At 37.8% G+C, this 17,359-nt stretch overlaps 1 long non-coding RNA gene across 3 annotated transcripts in view; it reads right to left on the bottom strand.

The window, feature by feature from the left end:
* Positions 1 to 17,359, bottom strand: part of LOC311444195 — a 257,260-nt gene that overhangs the window by 106,477 nt on the left and 133,424 nt on the right. The window contains exon 2 of one of the 3 annotated variants that reach the window (XR_014697707.1): positions 6,697 to 6,780. The exons of the other annotated variants lie outside the window; for them this stretch is intronic. This is a non-coding gene — a long non-coding RNA (uncharacterized lncRNA). The remainder of the gene's footprint in view (positions 1 to 6,696; positions 6,781 to 17,359) is intronic. 3 annotated transcript variants of the gene reach the window in all.

Below are 17,359 nucleotides of genomic sequence, written 5' to 3'. Positions count from 1 at the left end.
CTGCCTCCTCTTCCCGCCATCCGCACACATGCAATTTACAGCCATTTTTGTTTGTTTCCCTCAAAAACGATCTGATAAGACAGAACGTCTCTGACCTTGGTGACTCACTGTTACTCAAAGACAGGCTAGTAACATGAATTCACACCAGGACTATTTGCTTCCAAACAAATAGTTACAACTTGCCTAAAACCTTTAGCAAGGTTTTATGATTATACATGATTATACAGGTATTTTAAGTTTGTAATTTCTTTTTAACATTTCTCAGGCAAACGAGCAAAATACAAAACCCTGGTGCTATACTGAAAAATGGTTAGGGATAGGCCAAGAACAAAGCTTGAAATTGTGATTCCAAGGCTCTGCACAGTCCTCGTGTGCAATGAGTGCTACAACCTGTCATCTCTTGTTGATATGAGAAAAAAACTATGCATGGCAAATAAAATTATAAAGACCGGTAACACACAGATTTTCTTCTGATAGATTATGATATTCTACTTGAACCAGAATGGACCATGACAATGAGAATACATGCACATCTGTTAATGTGCGTACATCTTGCTGATGCTTCAAACATCCTTCAAAGAGTCAGGAAACTATGCATTCATAACGGTTGACTACCATATTGAATTTTCTTACTTCATCAGTAAAAACCAAACAGCTTTTTTTTTTTTTAAATACTTTTTAAAAATTAAAAAAAAAAAAAAATCATTACAGGAAGCTTTTGAATTACAGACTGACTCTTACAGTAACTCTTATAGTAAGCCTTTGTAATACATTCTATCACTTCTGTATTTTACTGTGTAGTCAGCTTACTTGCAGCATACTCAATAGTTAGTAACTTTAGCTTTACAGTTTAAATAGAAGTTGACTACCTTCCCAAAGAGATTGCTAACAGCCTTCAAACTTTTGCTTTCATTACTCAAATACACACTAAACTCAAAATTAATCCTTGACGGTTTTCCTTGTAACAAATCAGAATGCTGCACTCTGCTTGAGTCCACAGTGGCCAACAGAAGGCTTTCTCACTGAGTAAATTAGCAATATAAATTCCACACAGCTGAATGTATTTAGGTGCATGGTGAGATCATTAACCTTATTATGCCACCCCATCTTCTTTTTAAGCTTCCTACTAATCTGTTGTTAATAGATAAATGTGCCAAATTATTGCCTACAAATGCCTTTTCCTACAATGGAAATCATCATTTGTGCTGCTATCATTTATCATTCATGTTTCTAAGGTGCCTCTTATGCTAACATGTGGAAGACATTACAACCATTTTGTAACTCCACAGAGGGAAGCACTGGTGCTTCTGGCGGTCTGTTTGTTCCCATCTGTGTATTCGCAGCCAGCCAGCCAGGTTGAGCTGGCTCACTTCAGAGCCCTGTTGTTTAGGAAATATTTTGTGACACAGAAGAGGTTCCTGAATTCTGCAAAATTATAGTTCAGTTTGCTGTCTCTTGGCCTTCTCCAGAGGAAATTCTCTTTCCATCATGCCAACTTGCGAGCATTTTGTTTAGACTCAGACCTACACCTGGTATGAAAAGCCTAGTGCACAGCCCCATCTAAAGGGACCTGCTAGCTGGTGGCATTATGCTACAGGGAGACTGATGCGGCTATCAGCATGGAATGATACAGCTTCAGCTGCTAGCAGAGAATTGCCCAACTGGAGCTGTCTGAGTCTTGCTCCCTCTTCAGAAGTATACTAGCAGTCACTTGCAAAATCCCACTATTCCAGGTTGCTTTCTTCTGTCATGAGATGAAGTTTCCAAAACTTCTCCCATATCTAAGGCACTCTCACAGGGAAGTGCCTTACCCCTCTCTCTCCTCACAGCTCAGTTTAATACTATCTTGTTAAGACCAGTTACTTAATGCGTCCTTGTGACTAACTATAACTCAATTTAATTAATTTGATATTTTTGTGTCCTTGATGTTTTCAGTACAAGTTGACAGTATTCTCTGGAAACATTATTTCTTCAAGTCCCTCCACATGTGTCTGTTAGCTACTTCTTTGTATTGCTAGTGAATCTAAACAACACCTTCAGGCAAACCTTGATTAGCATGTTAATTAGGAAATTCCTAGCAGGCACTTTGGGTGACAGCTTACTCCCATACACCAAAAATAAAACATGTTCAGATTGAGATACCAGGTTGAATTATAAATATGGATACACTGGAAATGCTCATCAAACAAATAAATGCATCTCTACATTCCATGTCCCTTTCCCTTATTTCTTCTGAGGTTAAAAAAAAAAAAAAAAAAAAAAAAAAGCAAATGCTTTTGCAAAAGAAGTCAGGCACTGGTTTCTGAAGCAGTCTCCAGGGACTGTTGATCTTTCTATTCCTTCTCTTTACTGTAAACACACAGATACAGGACTGAGAGCTATGGAAAGCAAGGCTAGTCGAGTACTCCAAGCACCTCTTTGCTAGCTGAGACCTAATCCCGTCCGCACCTCACTGAAGTCTATGGGAATGTTTCCAGTGATTGTGGCAGGCTTTGGGTAATGCACAAAATGAGCAAGGTCAGATTATGGAACACATGAAACACAGCTCTTCTGCTTTACAAGACATGCAAGTCCCAGCTGATGTAAAGCCTGTGCCATCTCGCTTTCCACATATCTCATTGCACCGCACTAGTTGCTACCTGACAGTGAAAGATATCCAGAACAAATTGGTACAAAGCACTGACTTTCCAATACTGGTTTAAATCAGCAAGATCATCACATACCACCTCAAACTGAAATGTACTGCTTTCCTTTCCTTTCCCCTCCTTCTTCCAAAACAAATGGCCAAAACTGAATCCAGGTCCACAGTTGTTTAAGAAATGTTTATTTATCCTTAAATGAAATCTGCCGTTACAATTTCTTGTTTTGCTATTTTGGAGCTAAGGCTCATTCAGCATGCATCCAGTACACAAGCAACAGTGATGAAACACAGTTGCAATAAGAACTAGTTCCCAGCTGAACGAAGAATGCTGATTTTTTATTGTGCATGGGTTGGTGAGAAAAAGAAAATGCCCATCGTTGTTCTCAGTTGAATTATTCTTCTTTTCAATAAGATTTTTTTAATATGGATGGAATCTCAAAGTGTCCCAGTACTCCCGCATAATTTCCTACTGAGTAGTGCTTTAATCTGCTATTAATCTCAGTATTTTCAGTGGGGCTACACAAAGTACAAGGACTTTTGCAGATAACTACACAGTAAGATTAGGCAAAGTCTGAGTGTGATACTATCCTAGCATGTCTACTGTAATCCATGTGGGGAAGTTTCTACCCTGGAAACAATGACATGTTTGTCAACGGTGTATTATCAAAGCATTTAATTAAACTAGGGCTGTAGGTTCTGTACACAACATACCAGACTGTGAACTGCGGCATCTGAAAAGAGAAATGGCACCCTTCCTGCCATTTTCACTCCAAGGATGGTAAACCTCAATAAACAGTAACTCCAAAAACTTTGCCAAAATCTGAGTTTACCCATTAGAGCTCCAGTACACTACTCACCATTACCTTGCAAAGGGAGATTCATCCTCACGTATGTGTCCATTAAGACACCTGGAGTATGGACATCCTCTGCAAACCAGAGGCCCCTCTATGTCTCCATTCCTCTCCACAAAACAGCTTGGACAGACAACTTTGACTAGAGAGATAACATTTAGGATGCTAACATTAATCAATATCCTACTACCTTTGTTCTGTCAGAATCTAGCTGGTTTTAGTAGAGAAGGGATGATACCACAGTAAAAGCTGAGGTCTTCTGTCATGTTTGGGAACCACTGTTTTTACCCGCTTTTTGATCACTTTTCCTTTCATTAACCCACTGTGGATTAGGTCAGCTTCAACACAAAATTAATTGTGGCAACTTTAGCTCACCATTGTACAACAAAGAGGCATATTCAGGCCTAGAAATCCCTTGCAGTGAAATGGCACAAAAGGGTATTCTTTCCTGGTGTCTAGCTCAGTCAGTAATTTATTCTAGAGGCAATATGGTACTTGATACACAGATAGGGGAGTGCATACAGATACAAAACATTTGTGTTCGGGGAAATTAGGTTACAGAAGAAAAAAGCAAATAAATGCTAATTTTCAGTCTGAAGGTTTGAGATGGGGATTGGGATAGTTCTATCATCAGTTCGAGTAGGTAACCTTAAAATTAAATAAATCGATTATTTTATAAAATAAAAAGATCAATGTATGTGAGGGTTATTTTATTTTATTTTAATTTTCAGACCTGTCCCTCAGATAAATAAACTTATATTCATTCCCAGCATCAGAAAACTGCAGGACATTTTTGTTGTCATGTATTTTGTCCCCTGGTAAGTACATAGATAAGACCATTCATAAAATCTGAACTCATCTTGGTTGGAGAAGAGGTAGAAAATTTCAAATTCTGGAGGCTTATTCATAAGCTTAGAGACTTGATACTTGGATGGAAAAAAAGAGAAGGCAGCAATAAGGGAGGCACCATGAAGAGAAAAAAGGTGAGAAAGAGGTTGGAAATTATATGGAAATTATTTCCATATAATTATATGGAAATTATAAGTGAACAAATATTTCACACTAGCAAAGAAGTGGAAAGGAAAGAGAGAATGTGGAGCAGTAAGGAACTAAATTCCATAATAGCTTTCTTGCCAAGAGTGAGCTATTATGAAAAGTGAATGCAAAAGATGGAAAAAAAAAAGATGGTTCTGAAGAATCTGCAACAGAGTTCTCAACATCACAAAAACACACTGAAGCATAAACAGGCCATTCCATTAAATAAGAGGAGATTTAAGAAATCACAGCATTAGTGTTCAATATATGTACGCATGGAATCCTTATACAGATGCCATAAGTTATTTATCTGGAGAGAGTTTTTGGAAGTTTGGGGGGATTGATAAAATTGATAAAAATCAATTTTTATCAGATTAAGAGAAAAAATAAGGAATTTACTCTGGAAAATTACAAATATATCTACATTATCTATTTTTTTCTCTTTGAAAATAAGGTTTTAGTAATTTCAGAGCAAAAAATGTATTATGCTTAATTTTTTTATGAAACAAAGTACTGCTAGGCAGGTTTATATAATAAATGCCTATATGTTCATTATTTTACACTAACAACAAATGCACGCAATAACTGAGATGGAACTGTTCTGCACATTCAAGTATTTACATGTACAGTTTGCCTGTAGACATTTCTAAGGTAAGGAAAAAAAGAAGTGGAAATACAAAACATCAATATTATTGACTTTTAAGCAACAAGGTATTCACATAATACTTCTGAACTCTAGCCCATATTAAAACAAAAACAAACCAACAAAAAAAGCATAGTTCTTTAAAGCTGATGCAGAAGAAAACTAAATTTTGTAGAGGCAAAAACTGGAAAATGAACATGTCATTCCTACATATTCATTGAAACATAGCTCCAGGGGATATAGATATACATAGAATATAGGCATTGAAGCAGTATAGTGGCATTAACTTGAAAAAGTCCTTTAAATCCTAAATAATTTTAGAACACATCTGGAAGAATTGAAGTGTAGCAGCAATATAATTTTTGACGTTGAGTATTCTTTTGGTACTCATGCAAAGTATTTCACAAAAAGAATATTTTTCCTCCCTCAGGAGCTCTCCAGATTTTCCTTATTTTTCCTCAGGAGAAAGAATAAAGCAAACAACAACATAACAGACATTTCCTCCTCTTCCACCACCGCCCAACAAACACGCATAATCAAATGAGAAATATGTTTTTTGCCCTTCAAGTTTCTTAGTGCTTTCTTATCTCAGCAATCTTTAGGAAATGTGGGCAATAGGAAGTGTTAGGAAGTTATTCAGCTTGTTATTTTCTTGCTCTTCATATTCTTGATGGGAAAGTAAGAAGAAAAGGCAGGTGGCATAATGGCTTTCTTGAAGAGAGTGGAACCTAAATTTCACCCAGGCTACACATTCATTTATATGTTGCAATTCTTAACAAAATGTTTTTTTTTTTTTTCAAGTTGTGCTTTACATGTTCTTTGTAAGAACAGACTATTAGTGTCAAGCTGTAATAGCATCAAATTATGCAATGTGAGCATTCAGGCCCTGAAACCAAGTATTTTTGCATTAAGACAAAAATGCATGCATAGAATGAATTGTGCAATCACAATGCATGTTGGTAGCTATGGTTTTATCTGTTCTGTTGTTTGGTTTCACTAAGAAGAGAAAGGAATGACAAAGTCTTCACATGTATGACCCAGAATCAAAAAGCATTCAGGTGACTACACCCTAGTTAATGTGTTTGTCAATATAAAACAACTTAAGTAGGGAGACCGTCTGGATGTTGGTTTGAGTGCTCTTACAATATACATTATATTTTGGTTTCAAAGGCAACTTGGGTCTAAAAGCCATTCAAATATGTGGAAAGCTTCCTACCGACTTCGGTAGGCTTCAGTAAAATATAATGTAGCCTCCAGCCTGATTTCCTGTTAAGAGTGCAGTTGTGGATTATCCAGTAGTTTAGGAGTACTGAAGATTTCACCTTATGTCAGTATTAGATTTACAAAAATAGAAGCATATGGATGAGAACACTACCACCACACATGCAGAGTTGTGAATATTATTTCTTACCTCTTAAGAATATCAAACACAATCTCCTTTCACCAACAAGGTTACTAAATACATGTTCCAAAAATTACATATTTAAAAGATGCAAGTGAAAAGGATATGGTAACACTTTACATACCCAGTAGCACAGAGCTGCAGCATGTTTAGATGAGATCTTCCTTTGTTTCTAATTGGTAGAGGAGGAAGGGAGATATCCCAATTCCTTGACAACATTAGATGTCATTAGATGTATAAAGACAATCACAATGTGTTTAACTATTTATATTTTAATTTACAGCCAGTAACTTGCATAGTCGACTATACCCCCAAATAATACACAATACCAAATAACCATATTTCACCATGAGTAATACAGTGTTATTGTGCTGGAATATCTCACCAACAATGTTGGTGCTGGATTTAAAAATGCAGATTTACTTAAAAGTTTAAGAAGGTTCTTGTTTTAATTGAACAGAACCCAGTGTATGGACAGCCTTGCTGAAATTCTGTAATAAAGAATATTATTTAATTATCACTGTTGCCATTAGTGGTACTGCATAATGAAATATTGGTACTGTCTTTGGCTTTGTTCTACAGACAATTTAAGAATTATCCTTTATGTTGGTGTAGACCAACTACAAAAGCCTACTGACATTCTTTTCCTTGTTGGCATATGTTCTTTGTTCTGTTCTCTGTAATTACCAAGCCTCCAGTATACATGTACACTTGAATACACTAGCAATGAAAATGGAAAACATAAAATATTTAATACTTAACTTTCAAGGTGAACACACACACATACACAGATACACATAAATCCCCTACTTCTTACAAACCTATGCCTACATTGTTGTTTTTTGACTGAGCAACCTACAGAAGAACATTTCTATATATCTTAGGAATGCTACAGGGACCATAAGCCAAAACAAACAAACAAACAAGCAAGCAAACAACAAAAAAAAACTCGCCACAGAAACAAACAAACATTATAGTTACTTTCCAATTTCAACCTCACCCAGAACAGATAGAGCAGAAAATCATACTTCTCATGTAGGGGTCTCTTGACTCTCATTGAAAGACAGCACAATATTCTAGAAATCTTCAGATAACATTTGTCTCTCGGGATACTGTAATCCACTAAAAGTGATTAAGAAGACCTCAACTATCTAAGATCTATGCCAAGGCTGACACTAAACTAGCTGCCCATTCAGAGCCAAAAATGGTGGTTTGGAGGCCCTGGTGTCTGCTCTGCCCAGCAGATACTGAATGAACAGCTATTAATTACAGCACATATTTATGCCAGTGCTCTTCCCAATTGGAATACAATTCAGTGCATTTCTCTTTGCACAGAAGACAACAGTTTTTAATAAACTAGAGGGAAAGATAACTTACTTCCCATTCTCTTCCTGTTATACAAACTGTAGAGTGTGTATATCCCTCTGGGCTCATGATGGACCCCTTCAGTCTTATCAACACACAGGTATAAATAAGCTGTTCTATTACAATACCCATGAAAATCAGAGGACTTTGAAATTTATTTTCATATATACCAGTCCTTTGTTTTCTTTCCAGTCTGCGCCATTTGAGATTTGGCACAAATATTTAAACTCAAGCCAGAGCAGGAGAAAAAATTACTCAGGATCTTCCCAGGAGGAACTTCAATTCCATGCTTTTGTGATAAAGTTCATTTTTTGTTTTTTTTCAGCTTTTTTCACTAACATTTTCTTGTTCATTTTGAACAAGCAACTACCCACTGGATACCCCAACATGAACACCCATCAAGCATTGTTGGATGTCCACAATTCACATTCTTTTCCTCCATATTGCTCTTTTATACAAATAAATGTTTAACATGATTTCAAATCATAAAACCTTTTTTCAAATTTCTCTCACTATAACCAAAGCCACGTTATGCCTTTTTTTTTTTTTTTTTTTTTTTTTTTTTTTTTAATCAGGGAAACAGACTCTTCCTCTCAGCCAAAGTTCAAATCCCGTATCTCCAAGTGCCACTCAAGCAGTTACACTCTAAAATTCATGACTCCTGTCATTCAAGCAATCTGGAGGAGGCACAACATCCTCACTGCTGCTCTCTTGACCCTTTGTAAAGCTAGCAGTAGTGTTTTTCAGCACAACAGATTAACCTGCTACTCATGTTCCTTTCTGCCTTTGGCTGCATCTGACTTCTTGTCTCCATTATGTAATAAGTAAATCTTTAGTCACTGCAAAACCATGCTGGTCAGCAGATAGATTTCACCATCTCCTTCCCCAGAAAAATGGTTTGGATCTGGATTCATTTTACCTGAATTACTGAAGTTGAAGGTGACAAGCTCGGATATCCAACTTTGCTCCCTCCTAGGCATTCATTGCAATAAGGTCTGTTTCCAAATCAATGACCTTGGCACTCTTGGGGAATTAAATGAAGTTATCACAATCACTGTCTGAGCTGAGAGTCTGGTGACAATCACTCCACCACTGTGGAGTACAGGTTAATCTGGGCAGTAAATTGGGATGTTCTTCTAAAAACATCAGCAATATTGTAATGAAAATGTCAGTAAATCTATTCCCTAAATTACAGCAGCCTTAAGTAACAGGGACGTGGTAGTACAAAAAAGCTAATTAAGCAAGTATCGGAGGCATCTTTTAATGCCTCCCACATTAATGTTTCATTAAGGAACTCCTGGAACTGCTCTTAGACTGGAATAATCACAGCATGCATGTGTTATGGACAGCATAAATGATAATGTGAAGTGTAAGACAGTACAAAGCATAGACTTAAATGTTAATCAGTCCTATATATTATCTAAAGTTTGTATTCTTCAAAATACAAACACTGAGAAGGGAAAACCCATATTTTCTTCATCAAAACCACCTACAACCTTAGGTGCAGAGATGGTTTTTTACTTTCATCAGACCACCCAGAGGCAGGTCAAATGGAGTACAACACATGAATGACAGTTTTGCTTCCTTATGATTTTCACACACAGAAGGTGACAGCGTGACTATACATGTGCCTGACATCTTACCAGTGTTTTCATGCTCTCCTGTAATAAATCTTTGACAAATAGCAATGAAAGTAGCAACGTTTTCACAAAAGATGGCTTCGTCATCATGGTACCATCATGGTATTCATACTATAGAAACGAAACTTGACTAAAGACATGGTTGGGCTGCACCAGCCCAGAAGACCTACCCCATTAAACTGTTCTCCTTTGTGTTTGTCAGACTTGAGAGACTTGTGTTCCATTTGTTCACAGTCCACTGAACATTTACAACTTTCATGGCTAGGTGACAGTTTTGAGTATAGAGGCTAACACTGTAGGGTAAGATAGACTACATAGGTCTTAAGTAGATGGACACTTTTTAAACTATCAGCAAATTCTGTACTTTCTTACACCATGCTTAATAGTTCCTCTTAGGTAATTTGCCATGTCAGCAAAACAAACACAGAAAATTAACCTATCAACTATTACCTAAATATTTTTATTAGAATCTGAAAGTCAGCAAATTCTCATATAAAACACTAACAGACCACATGGGTTTCTTAAAAAAGGTTTGCATGTCCCATAGAGAGTAGGTAACAATCGTTATAAAGGCTAAAGCTTTGACACCCGGGCATTTTTTCAATATTCATTGAAAATAACATAGGCATGTGCCTGCTAAACCCCACACCAAGGCAATATAACTGTATGCATAATTTTCTGGTTACAAGATTAGCATTTAAAACTAGCATTTAAAACACAAGACTAGGCTCTGAAGTATTTTGGAAAACAGAACAAAAATGAAAATCTTGATTAGCCTCTGATAAAATACGATAAATAAATCCTCACAGAATGGAATGGTTTTCAAAGCAATACCACAACTTAATTTTTGCATATTTAGTAAACATATCTGAATGTTAGCATCTCTATAAAAGAAAAGGGAAAATATTGAAATGAATGACAGATCTCTACCTATGAACACATCCTATGGTTGGAGATCATTAACAAAGGTGGCATGGGGTTGCCAAATCCAGAACCTCTGCACTCCGTGTTTGCCAGCTGCATTGCAAGGATAAGCTGTCTTCAGAGACAGATGCCGTTTGGTCTTTCTTGTGTTTCAGAGGAGGGAATGTCACCAGGACATACCTTCTCATTGATACACTTCATAGTAGAGGAGGTGGCCTGAAAGCTTTTACTAATGCAAATGTAAAACTCTGAAGCTTGGATCTTACTAGCATGGACACACCAATAATAATATAAGAAGGAAAAGCCAATTTAATTTCTCCTCTAATTACAAGATAGCTCTCAGCAAACATGTTCAGCTTTCACCTGTTACACTTTTAATGTCACAACTAACCACCAAAATAACCATCATTATACAACACTTATATACCAGGGAAATTTCCCAGTATAAAGGCTCTCAGTTCCACCTAGATGTGTGTGTGCCAGAAAGGCCTGAGCAGATCGTGCAGTGCACACTGTGCTAGCGATGAGGCTACATGCTCCTCAACAAAGCAATAGGAAAATTCATATACAACACTGCATTTTCCATTATTTAAAACACTGGGCACTACTGCTATTGTTTTTCATCCAAATTACAGCTTGGTGAAATGAACCGCAGTCATGCACTAAGAAAATTTATGTTCCTGTTTCACTGTGCAAACCTGGAAAGAGTACATATGGAAAAATGGGCATGTGTCTTCATACATGGAAAAATAGGATTGAAATCCCTTGCAAACGCTGGAGGAGGCAGGGGATTTTTACATACAGATCACTGTCAGTAATGGGTAAAGTGTCTTACAATTTGGACTCTCTTCATGATACAAAGTTAACACTGCTACATTGACTTTATAAGAAAATGTGTATGAAATCAACATATTTTAAATGGATTTCCTGTGTCTATAATGTTAAGGGCATTTGAGAACACAAGTATGAAACTGCTTTCTAAATTAATAATGTCTACTCCTTATGTCAATACGTGACAGAAACAGGTTCGTGAAACTTACTGACTGTGAATGATTCACTTAAACCGCTGCTGAGCCAAAAGTAACAAAGAACAAATCACTTTCCAGCCAACATGGCACGGTCCCATTGCTTGAGGAACTGAAACCAGCAGGAATGCTGCAAGGACAGAAAGGGTAGCAGACTCTTCCCTCCAAGCCCAGCCCTCCTAAAGACAGGGAGATGGATATTACTTCTGTTCTGCTCTCTGTGAAACCAAATTAGTGCTCTCTGGAGCTGAACTTGCTAGAAAAGGGAAGACTACTCACTAAATGACATAGAGGAGCTGAATTGTTTGTAGATGCCAGGCAGTGCGGGAGCTCAGAAGAAGAGAGCTCTGAATCTCATTAGAACATAAACAAAGCAAACTTCTGATATAGGAAAAGCTCTGACCTGACAGCTCAAGCAGAAAATGATACAACTTGTCCCTCTGCATATGTCCTCACTGGGCAAAACTTCTTCAGGACTGCTCTTAAATCAAGCAGATTTCAGTGCATCCTCTGGAGACAACAGCTTCCTGCAGTACCACTGGGTCCCTTGAAAAGATCTCTTCCTTTCCTACTCTCAGAGGCTTGGCAGCATGTTTGCTTCTAACTGTCCTCGAGAGTATCCTAATTTGCTCTTCTTCTATAGGTCCATGCTGAGTGAATCAGTCCCATACAAGCTGTGCTTGTGCACCAGAATATTTCCTACGTGGGAAGCATGTTTGGGGAAGGCAGCAGCTCTTTCCATTGAAGACATGGCTTGATCCAGAGTGCCAGATGAGCCAAGATAAAGCATACAGGCAATCCACCCTCTGCTATCTTCTGACTTAAAAAAAAAAAAAAAAAAAAAAAAAAAAAGGAACAGCACTAGAAACAAACAGAATGGATGGTGTCTGCCAGATCTGCTTATTTCAATACTAATGGCCATTCAGGACCTTGAAATTCTTAGTACTCTGTATTCTGGCTGGTCTTTTCTCCTGCCAGTACAGTATGTTCAATTGGCACGCTGTTACATGCCAGGGGCCATGCTGCTAATCCATGAGAATGTGGCAAAGACAACAGAATTAAGTTTTAACACTACAAGCAGCAGTTCTTATGCATTGGATTGCTTTACAGCCAATGTTGCCTGCATGAAGGTTCACTCCTCACAGACCTGCCACAGAGCCATCTAGCAGCACAGAACAAGTCATCCTACTGGTTATAGTCATATACCATCAGAGCAGCATACAGACATAAACGGGGATTTATATATCAGACAGATCTTTAACACTGGGCAATAACATTACCCAGCCATCTCCTATCACTGTTGTGAAATTCATCTGTGAAGACAGAGGTCCCCATGGTAGTGGAAATCATGCCACGCAGATGCTGCTCTATGCTCTTTCAATCCTTTTGTTGGTCTTTAATGTGCCTTTGTTCCTCTGCATGCTGCAGAAGAGAAATGAACAGCTGGTGATTGTCTCCAACTTTACATCTAGCTTTTATTTAAAAATTTCACAGTGCCTCCAATCTTCCCAGCAGACTGAAACAGAATGAAAAGCCTTACTTACAATACACATTCCTCCTGTGCTTCTGTACCTGGCATTTCGAGTGCAGGTTGCTGGATTCCCCCTCTCCAGCCTTACTCCCCAGCGTCCTTGCTTGCTTGCTAGATGCATTTAGAAAGCATCCGACTGGACCACTAACAGATGGCCTGCTGTGACTTCAGGCACCTGTTGAGCCAGGTGTTTCCATATTGAAGCTATTACAGACAACTCAATCTATGCTATGATGCTTTTTGAGATGCTAAATGATCACTCTGATTTAAAGTACAGCAGCATGAAGTTTTTGAAAGCCATATGCCATCACTGCTTATATAGATAAGGCCAACTACTCAGTGTAAATAAGTATACCTCATAGGAAAAGAATAGAATAAGATGGTTTGCATTAGTATGACCCATATTCTGTAAGTAGATTTTTTACAATGCTATTTATTCCTAAAAACTAGAAAATTATTAACCTTTAGAAGTGGCTATTCTAGTCTCCTGAAGTTCCATTTGACTACAAGAGGGAGCCTCCAGCTAATAGACTATTCTTTATAAAATCTGCTGTGGAAAATTTCAAACACTGGATCCACTGGAAGGCATCACAACACGTTGTACAAACATTTCACGGGCCACTGCCACTTCTGAGTGGTCCATGAAATAACAGCTTTACTTACCATGCATAAAACAAACATTCCAGTGAAAGGAAGGAAATCCAGGTTTTCTAAATATGTGGACTGGGACTAGCCTTCACATACAATGTTATTCGTAGCTACCAGCAAGTAAATTCCAGCATTTAACAGATTGCCTGGGAAGAAAGGGGACTGGGAAAGAGATCCTGCTACCTTTTCCTTCAGTCCTACCCTGTCCATTTCCCCAGAAAGTTTCTGGAATTTAGCAGACCCCAAATTCTGCAAGTTGAAAGGGAAGAAAAAGAGTTTACCTACATTGGGTTTAGATCTTAGCAAGCACAGGTGGTGCTCCACAATCAAATATGACCAAACAAGAAATAAAACAATCCCTGTAAATTTCTTTGCCATTCAGACACAGGAAAGTTTGTCTATAAATGGAAGTATATGTCATAAAGCTTGACAGTTGCATGAGATTTATATCTTAAGCTGTGTTAGGAATACAATAATGTGTTGCACTGCACAGTGCATAGCATGATTTTTAGTCCCCTGAACATCTCACCCAACATTTAGACTCTGAGCACCATTTGGGAAATAATTTGGAAACCAAGAGAGATGCCCAGGGCTAGCAGCATCGACAGCAGGTGGTTCTAGCTAGCAGCCAGTGCTTCTAACTACACCATGCCTGCACTACAGCATCCAATGGCTCTGTGTCAGTACATCAGACTGGTTCATTACAATGCAAAGGGGGGACTCAGGTCTACCTGAGAAGACAAGGTATTTCCATCAGCACTGAGCAGCCCATGTTGCTAAAAATAGAACATTTTGACTACCACATCACAGTGTGGAAGGCCAGCAGTAGAAAAGAAAACCCTCTACATGTATAATCAAAATAAGAACCTATGAAATTACTCAGACAGAGCATTCAGATTCCAGATTGGGGTCACTGGGATTCATATCTCTTACTGTGAGATTTTTGCTCATCAGTCCTGTCTCCTTCCCACATATGCTGAACATGGTGGAGCAGCTTTTCGCAACCAAGGACCTCTTCAACCAGCTCTGGTTAGGCTGCCTCCAGCCTATTACCAGGATGGCCAGATTGTCATTGCTGCTTGAGAGTGAGACTGATGAGCAGGGTCCACATCACCTCTCCATCACTTTTACTCTGCAATGACAAAAATTCAAAACCTCATTTCACTCTCTCCCACTTCTCTCTTTACCTCTCTGTTCTTGTGCACTTTTAGTTGAACGTTCTGTTTAACTGAAGGCTTAGCCCTGACATTCTCCCATTTACATGTTTTTTAAACAGAGAATACGCTGAATTTACATCATCTAATGACTTCCCGAACCCTCCATGTCCCATTCTTCCCCATTATGAGGATCCTAATCAGCACTTTTTTAGGCCAGCCTTTGGCCTGTTTAACAATGCCAAAATCGCATCAGTCAAGAAGAGTCTGAACTGAAAATCTGGCCCTGCAAAAATATTAATTCAGTTAGAGGAAGGCAATCTTACAGAAAAATATTCCCAATTGTTAATTTTTGCTATAGCTGTGTTATGTTAGCTCATTGAAATTTAATTGCTAAAGGGTTATAAGAGCCTAGAAACAGACCTAGCATCTGTCTTTTTTTAATGTCTCAATTATCACCACAGTAATTTAATGGCACCGTGTTAGAGAATCACCATTGACATGCTAATGAATGGCACCATGTTCACTTACATTAGCTCTATTTTTAAGAGGTTATAGGTTGAAAACAGACATTTTATGCTTCAGATATCACTAAGGCAAGCTGTATCACATTTATCTCATTTTGCTTTTATAACTCAAATTACGTATCTTAAAAATGTTCACTGAACAGTGAACTGCAAATGGGTTAAACTGTGGTCAATTACAATTATGTACTTGCTTCTTTAGATCAAAATAAGTAACACAAATCCTTTCAAACCATTTATTATTCAATTTGTCTGTCAGCATTTACTGTGGAAATTCTGCTCAGTTTGCTTTGTTTTTCACAAACAGATATGTCCTTTACTATTAGCTTTTTTAATTGAACAGTCATGCTTTATTATAAATGTTTTACACTATTCTCATTTCAATAAACCAAGTTTACCTATCAATATTTGTCTTTCATTTATTCTGCAGAAACTGTTGCTAACCAAAATGTCCCAAATCTATTACATCTAAATGATCACAGCAATTTCCATAATAAGAGATGCAATGATGTACACTGAACCATTTATCTGCAGGCTTTCAACACATCATATATGAATTTCTATAGACAAGTAATAAGGGATTGACTTCACAAACACAATGGAACAGCCTTCTGAGATCAACTAAGTACTAGTGTTATCATCAGAATTAATTTTGCATGGAAAGCTACATCCTGACAATAATGTGAAGGGATTTTTCACTTCAGCAAAATTAGCACAAGAGTGGCAAATGTAAATAATAATCCTTTCATATTTAATATTAACATATATTTAATAACTTTTTTTTCCAATTCATTTCATTCTATCATCCATGCATGCTTTCATCAGTTCCATTGCACAGCTTAGTTCTGCCATGAACAACAGAGGCAAGGCTGCAACAGATTTAGGTGCAGGAATCAACTGTGATGTTTCAGAATGTCTCAGCTCTCCTGGCTTTTCAGTCCCACACATAGATACACAGAGGAGTATACTTGAAGTTGTATAATAAAAAATTAAGCTTTCTAAGTGTATTGTTGGCAACACAATCATTACAGAGAGAGCTTCGTTATATTACATCTCACAGAATAATCTCTCCTCTGTTTAACCTACATAGGGAGGTTATAATTGCACCTTCGAGTCCTCAGCACTTCAGGCAGTGGTCATTGCACCCCCTGGTGTCCGCAACTCCTATAGCAGCATCTAAAAATCTAGGGAAAAAAAAAAAGATAATTTCTGCAGCTTTCTCTGTTCTCCCTGCTTCTGGATTTTAATAAATAAATAAATAAATAAATAATTTCACACAAGCCTCTAAATGCAAACACAGTTTTTAGGTTTTCTCCCACTTGACACTTATTGCTTTTGTGTTGTGATTGTTACTTCTTCCCCTGGATGAGAAAGAGAGAAACCAAACCCGGGCTTTTCTGCAGGGTCAAGTGTAAGGGGTTTGGGACAGGGAGGCAAATACGACTGTTAATTTCTCTGTCTGCCATCACCTCTCACAGAAAAATACCACAATGTGTGGAGCTAATCTTGTTACTGAGACATTTCTCTGGCCAAGTGCCAGGCTGTTCCTCTGTGACTAGGCTACAGTCTTTTAGGAGAGTTGTCACTAATTAGCTTTGTAATCACAGTGAGGGAAGCAGTGAGGGTGGAGGAAAAAATTGGTCATTCCATTAACTCTTTCTTATCTGCAACCTCAGGAGCTTATAGAATTGCATCACAGTAATAATTACTATCTGTCTAGTTGTGGATGTCCACACAGTTTTACTCTGAGACACCCCTTCCACTGCTCTTTCACTTTTACTATTCTGTCACATAAGATGATGCTACTGCATTTATTATTTATTTTTTTTTCATAAAGAGGTAACCTCTCTGCACAGAGCCATCACACTTCCTTTGTTGAGACGTATGGAAAACTTTCCAAGCCAGACTATGCCACAGATGTGTGGTATGACAACACACAAAGAAATGAAAAAGCAACTGAAATTCAATCAGTGACC

Source organism: Aythya ferina (genome assembly GCF_964211825.1).
Source record: "Aythya ferina genome assembly, chromosome: 13".
In the NCBI taxonomy this organism is placed as follows: Eukaryota; Metazoa; Chordata; class Aves; order Anseriformes; family Anatidae; genus Aythya; species Aythya ferina.
This window is presented reverse-complemented; position numbering and strand designations above follow the sequence as displayed.